The following is a 7,627-nucleotide window of genomic DNA, read 5'->3' as shown; positions in this document are numbered from 1 at the left end:
TAATGATGATTTTTGCCCTAATAGCACTACCATTTCAACCCTGCCCCAGACTCATCCCTACTTTGTGTCAGAGAAAAATAATTAAACAAAAATAGCCAACACGTAATGTAGTCCCGATACCGGCAATATAGACAATATTCTGAACTTGTCCTTTGTCTCCATATCACGATGTAAGAATTGTGTTCCATTATTGGTCCTTTATGACCTTCACTGTTTTTTTGTTTTTTTGTTTTTTTACTGAATTTGCCATACTTTTTTGCCATTTTTTATTTTTATACAGTTTTTTATTTTCAAAATATATGCATACTTTTCAACATTTACCCTTGCAAAACCTTGTTTCAAATTGTTTTCTTCTTCTCTTCCCCCACCCCCTCTGTAGACAGCAAGTAATCCAATATATGTTAAATACATGCAATTCTGCCATACATATGAGATCATTTTCTTTTTTTTAACGTGTAAACATATTTATACAATTCTTTCTGCACAAGAAAAAATGGATAAAAAAGGAAAGAGAGTAAGAAAACAAAATGCAAGCGAACAACGACGAGTGAGAATGTTATGTTGTGGTCCACATTCAGTTCCCACAGTTCTCTCTCTGGGTGTAGATGGCTCTCTTCATCACGAGATCATTGCAACTGGAGTCGTCTCATTACTGGGAAGGGTCACATTGATCAGAATTGGTCGTATAATATTGATGTTGCCATGTACGATGATCTCTTGGTTCTGCTCGTTTCACTTGGTACCAGTTTGTGTACCAGCCTCTCTGAAATCATCCTGCTGATTGGTTCTTATAGAACAATAATATATAACATTCATATACCACAAGTTATTCAGCCATTCTCCAACTGATGGGCGTCTATTCGGATTCCAGTTCCTTGCCGATACAAAGAGGGCTGCCGCAAACGTTTTTTTGCACATGTGGGGCCCTTTCCTTCCTTTAAGATCTTTCTGGGATATGAGCTCAGTAGTTACACTGCTGGGTCAAAGGATATGCACAGTTTGATAACTTTTTGAGCATAGTTCCAAATCGCTCTCCAGAGTAGTTGGATCTATTCACAGTTCTACCCACGATGTGTCAGCGTCCCAGTTTTCCCACATGCCCTCCAGCATTCGACATCTTTTCCTGTCATCTTAGCCAATAGGAGAGGTGTGTAGTGGCGTCTCAGAGTTATCTTAATTTGCATTTCTCTGATCAATAGTGCTTTAGAGCACTTTTTCATATCAGAAGAAATGGCTTTAATTTCTTCATCTGAAAATTGTTCATATCCTCTGACCATTTATCAATTGGAGAATGGCTTGAATTCTTATAAATTTGAGTCAATTTTTTATATATTTTAGAAATGGTCTTTATCAGAACCCTTAAATGTAAAATGTTTTCCCAATTTGCTTCCCTTCCAATCTTGTCTGCATTAGTTTTGTTTGTACAAAACCTTTTTTAAATTAATATAATCAAAATTATCTATCTGGTGTGCAATTATGAGTTCCGGTTCTTCTTTGGACACAAATTCCTTCTTTCTCCCCAGATCTGAGAGGTTAAACTGTCCTGTGTTCTACTTTGCCTTACAATATCACTCTTGGTCTAAATCGGGAACCCACCTCAACCTTATCTTGGTATATGGTATTAGGTGTAGGTCAATGCCTAGTTCCTGCCGTATTAATTTCCAATTTTCCCCAGCAGTTTTTGTCAAATAGTGAGTTCTAGTCCCCAAAGCTGGGATCTTTGGGTTTGTCCAACACTAGATTGCTATAGTCGTTTACTGTTTTGTTCTGTGAACCTAACATATTCCACTGATTAACTTCTCTGTTTCTTAGCCAGTACCAAATGGCTTTGATAACCACTGCTTTATAATATAGTTTTAGGTCTAGCACAGCTAGGCCACCTTCATTGGCATTTTTTTTTCACTAATTCCCTTGAAATTCTTGATCTTTTGTTTTTCCGGATGAACCTTATTATTTTTTCTAGCTCTGTAAAATAATTTCTTGGGAGTTTGATTGGCATGGCACTAAATAAAGAGATGAATTTGGGTAGTATTGTCATTTTTATTATACTCACTCAACCTACCCATGAGCACTTGCTATTTTTCCAACCGATTAGATCCGAAAATGTTTTGTAGTCGTGTTCATATAGATCCTAACTTTCCCTCGGCAGATAGGGTCCCAAATATTTTATACTATCGACATTATTTTAAGTGGAATTTCTTCTTTGTATCTCTTGCTGCTGGACTTTGTTGCTAATACAAAATAAATCCTCAGCATTTTTATATATCCTGCAACTTGCTAAAGTTGTGGATTGGTTTTAGTAGTTTTTTAGTTGATTCTCTAGGGTTCTCCCATATCATCTGCAAAGAGTGATAATTTGGTTTCCTCTTCACCTACTCTAATTCCTTTAATCTCTTTCTTCTCTTATCGCCAAAGCTAGCATTTCTAATACAATACTGAATAGTAATGGTGATAGTGGGCCACCTTGCTTCACTCCTATCTTACTGGGAATGGTTCTAGTTTGTTTTCATTACATATGATGCTTGCTGATGGTTTTAAATAGATGCTACTGAGTGTTTTGAGGAAAAGTCCATTTATTCCTATATCTCTTGTGTTTTTAATAGGAATGGGTATTGGGTTGTATCAGATGCTTTTTTGGCATCTATTGATCTATGATTTTTGTTAGTTTGGCTATTGATATACTCGATTATGTTAATAGTTTTCCTGATATTGAACCAGCCCTGCATTCCTGTTGTAAATCCTACTTGGTCATGGTGTATTATCCTGGGGATGACTTTGCCCAGATCTTTGGAGAATATCGAACGGAAACAGAAAGGAGTTTACTTTTTTTTCTCGGCGGTTCACGAAACCTACACAGAGATTGATCGCGTATCAGGGCATAAAAACCTCAAAATCAAAGGCAGAAGGGCAGAAATAGTAAATGCACTTTTTCTAGATTACTATGCAATAAAAATTACATGCAATATAAAGCCAGGAGAAAATAGACCAAAAATTAATTGGAAATTAAGTAATCTCATCCTAAAGAATGAATGGGTGAGAAGACAAATCATAGACACAATCGACAACTTCATCCAAGAGAATGACAATAATGGGACGACATGCCAAAATTTGTGGGATGCAGCCAAAGTGGTTATAAGGGGAAATCTGATATCTCTAGGTGCTTACTTGCATAAAATAGAGAAAGAGAAGATCTATGAATTGGGTTTACAACTAAAAAAGCTAGAAAAATAACAGATGAAAAACCCTCAATTAAATACCAACTTAGAAATTCTGAAAAGGGGAGATTAATAAAATTGAAAATATGAAAACTATTGAATTAATAACTAAAACTAAGAGTTGGCTTTATGAAAAACCCAACAAAATAGATAAACCTGTAGTTAATTTGATTAGAAAAAGGAAAGAAGAAAATCAAATTGTTAGAAAATCAAAAAATGAAAAGACAGAACTTTCCACCAATAAGCGGAAATTAGAGCAATAATTATGAGTTATTTTGCCCGACTATATGGCAATAAATTTGGTAATCTAAATGAAATGGAGGAATAGCTACAAAAATATAGATTGCTCGGGTCAACAGAAGAGGAAGTAAATTATTTAAATAGTCGCATTTTAGAAAAAGAAATAAAATAAGCTATTAATGTACTTCCTAAAGAAAAATCTCCAGGGCCAGATGGATTTACATGTGAATTTTACTAAACATTTAAAGAACAATTAACTCCAATGCTATATAAATTATTTTTAAAACTAGGGAAAGGAGGAGTCCTACCAAATTCCTTTTATGACATAGATATGGTGCTGCTGACTAAAACGGGTAGGATGAAAACAGAGAAAATTATAGACCAATTTCCTAATGAATATTGACGCAAAAATCTTCAGTAAAATGTTAGCAGTGAGATTCCAGCAACTCATCCCCAGGATAATACACCAAGTAGGAGTTTGGCATCCTTTTAAAACATTCGTTTTTCACGTGTGTGGTCATACCTTCCATTTGCATGGTGGTTGTTCCTGTATCCATTGTTTTGTTGGCTCTGTTAACTTGTTAGTGGTATCTTTCCATGCTTCTTTGTCTTCTTCACATTCATTATTTCCTACAGCACGGTAATATTCCATGACATTCCAGCATCACCACTTGTTTGGCTGATCCATAATCGATGGGCATTAACTCTGTCCCCCCCCACCAAAAAAAAGTTACTGCTATAAAACTTTGGGGTATATGAGGCCTTTTTCTTATCAATTGGCCTCCTTGGAGCAAAAGCCCTGATGGAATCTGGCTGATGATTGTTTTCCAAAATAGTTGTTCTGATTCAGTTTTATCAACAATGCCCCGGGAAGGAAATGGGTGTTTATGAAGTACCTAGTACATGTCCAGCACTATGCAGAGTGCTTTATGAATATCATCTTCACCGGAACCTTGGGAGGTAAGTGTTACTATCCCCATTTTACAGTGAAAGATGGAGGTGGAGAAGTTAACTGACTTGTGTAGGGTCATTTATAAGTGTCTGAGGTTGGATTTGAACTTGAGTCTTCCTGAGTCGGTCCCCAGTGCTGTATCTATTGAGCCACTCAGCTTCACTAGTCACAACCTTTATTATTATTATTAAACACATTAATAATAATAATAATCTCTTATTAGTGATTTGGAGCATTCTTTCATGTGGTTATGAATCATTTAGAAAACCTTAGAAGAGAAATTTAATCCAGAGATTTTCCCCCGATTGGACCACTTCTCCTTGAGTCCTCAGTACATTAATGTCTCTGCAGAAGTTCTCCATTTCATCTTTTGTAATGACTTCGGACCTCTGTCTGGTGTGCAGAGCTGTGATTTTTCTTCCTTCTCTTCTGATGTTTTCATGGTACAATCTTTTATGTTAAGGTCACGTAGCTATTTAGAATATATTGTGGAATATGGTGCGAGGTGTTGGGCTAATCCTTATTTCTGTCAGACTGCTTTCCAGTTTTCTCAGAAGTTTGTGTTTCTTTTGCCACAGAGACCTCTTCCCCAAGTAACTTATGTTGTCGGCTTTATCGAACCCTGGGTTATTGGGTTGGTTCCATCGGCCGATTCTCTCTTGTCTAGTAGGTCTCCGTGATCTCTATTTCTTAACCTATACCAAATGGTTTTGCTGCCTGCTGCTATATAGTGTAGTTGTAGTAGAGGGTCCTTAAAAAATTTTTTTTTGATAATAGCTTCTTATTTTCAAAGTATGTGCGAGGATAATTTTCCACATTCACCCTTGCAAAACCTTGTGTTCCCAATTTTCTCCCTCCCTTCCCTCCATCCCCTTCCCTAAACAGCAAGTAATCTATGTTAAACATGTGCAATTCTACTAACATATTTCTACATTTATCCTGTTTCACAAGGAAAATCAGATCAAAAAGGAGAAAAAATGAGAGCAAAAACAAGCAAACAAATGACAAAAAGAAGAAAGTAAAATACTCTGCTTTGATCCACACTCAATAGGGATAGACCTCTCTGGATAGGGATGGCTCTCTCCATCAAGAGTATTGCGATTGTCCTGAAGCTGCTCATTGGTGGAAAGAGCCACGCCCATCAGAGTGGATCATTTTACGATCTCCTTGTTTCAGTGGAGGACAATCTCCTGGTTCTGCTCACTTCAGCAGGGGTTCACATAAACCTCTCCAGGCTTCTCTGAAATCAGCCTGTTGATTGTTTCTTATAGAACAATGACATCCCCTTACGTTCACATGCCATTCCCCAGCTGATGGGTGTCCACTCTGTTTCCAGATCCTTACCACTACAAAAAGGGTTGCTATAGACAGTTTTGCAAATGTGGGTCCTTCCCCCCCTTTTTTTTGAGCTCTCTTTTAAATGTTTACTGGATAAACATGGTATCTGGAGGCTACATTTTTCATCGGATTCTACTAAAATATGTTAGTTTGACAGGTAAAAAAAAATTGGTATAAAGAAAAAAGCTTTCTATCCTTTTACAAGAATCCAGAATACAAAATTGCATCCAATTTCTTGAACCTAAAATGTTAACTCAAAGCTGATGGATGACGTTTTTGAAATTCTTTTATCAGTTTCTTTTTCTGTTTGAAAGGAATACTGGAACTGATGTTAATCTCTTGGATCAACTGTTGGAGTTTTCGTTTGTCTTTTGTTTTTGTTCTTCATAGTCTTCAAGAGTCAATCGCTGACAAAACGTGAAACCTGATATAAAATCTGGATCTTCTCCATGAGGAAGGCTTCTGAATTTTCTGCTGACCAAGTCCAACAAATTCAAAGGTGTCTTTAAAAGATCACAATGGTTCTCTAGCAGAAACTGGACCAGTTGTTCGGTTTGTACTTTCGATAATGACTTGTTTTGCAAAACAGCTTTAGTAAGCATTTTCATGACCACTGTTGTATTATCATACTGTTTTTATAACTTGTAGCCATGAGGGTCTGAGGCTATGGACATAAAAGTCAGGAGTCTGCGTAATTCTTCCCTAATGTGAGGGAACAGGAGCCTCAGGTAGAGCTGTGATGCTTCCAGAGCTTCTGTTCGTTTTCCATTCTCATCACTAGTAGCTGATCCGGGAAATGTTCCAAGCATTCAATTGCTGCACTGAGCCAGTTGTCAACCTCAGATAAACTGAGGCCATGAATAACATCTCTATCTAACCAAGTGTTGGAGATGATGAGATCTTCCTCTCGCTTCAATTGAACATTTTGGTTTTTTACTGGAGGCTCTAAAATATTTTCTAAGATTGGAAGGTGAATTAATTGGAGTAGTCTTAACAGTGTCTGTTCTTTCCACACATCTTCCACAACTTTTTTTTGAAAGCAAATGGACTGGTTTATCAGCTGTTACATTTGGAGGGAAAGATGCATGCCCATTTAGAGTATGAATTAGTTCTTCAATTGTCTTCTCATCAATTTCTTGTGCTAAAGGATTCGTTTCATCTTCTATTCTGGAGAGTCCTTCTGCTTGTATTTTAAAATCCCTTTTCCCCATTCCTTTTTGGACCTTAAGTTAAATAGTTAAATAATTTGAAATTTTTTATAGTTTTTGTGAAAGAAAAATTGGACGGAGGGAAAACCCGGAAAGGAAAAAAATCAAGCCTGTGTATGTTTGGGTCCCAAATTGGCTCCACGGCCCCTTGAAAAATCCTGATTTTTCTTATAGAAAATTAAACCCTTTACCGGTTTTTTTGGGTGTTTTAAAAAAATTTACATTTCTCCAAATGGGACCCGTTTCGGTTTGTTTTTTTTTTTTTGAAAAAGTGGTGGAATTTCTTATCTGTTTTTCATATTTTTAATTTATAATTGGGAAGGTGGAATTTAAATGTTTAAAATCAATTTTATTTTTGAAATGGGTTTTGAACCCTCTTTTTTTTTTTTTTTTTTTTTTTTTTTTTTTTCTAAAATAAATAGTAGGGTTTTTGGAAAAGGGAAAAAGGAAAATGTGGACTGGGGAGTTGAAGTTGGGCAATTCCAAATTATTAAGAATGGTTACCATTCACAATTAAAAAATGTATTTCCCCGTTCCCAATTTATTGGTTTTTCTTTCCTATTTTTCCAATTTGAAGGGGTTATGCCCTAAGTTGTCTTTCTTTCATTTCTTCCACACTTTTTTTGAAGAAATGGATTTTACATTGAAAATTGTTCATGTTGAATTTTCAATTG

At 36.1% G+C, this 7,627-nt stretch overlaps 1 pseudogene; it reads right to left on the bottom strand.

Moving 5' to 3' along the window:
• Positions 1 to 5,745: 5,745 nt before the first annotated feature.
• Positions 5,746 to 6,956, bottom strand: LOC116420372 (annotated as a pseudogene).
• Between the last annotated feature and the right edge of the window lie 671 nt (positions 6,957 to 7,627).

Source organism: Sarcophilus harrisii, chromosome X, assembly GCF_902635505.1.
Source record: "Sarcophilus harrisii chromosome X, mSarHar1.11, whole genome shotgun sequence".
Taxonomy (NCBI): domain Eukaryota; kingdom Metazoa; phylum Chordata; class Mammalia; order Dasyuromorphia; family Dasyuridae; genus Sarcophilus; species Sarcophilus harrisii.
The sequence above is the reverse complement of the archived record's forward strand: the minus strand, read 5'-3'. Positions and strand labels throughout refer to the sequence as shown.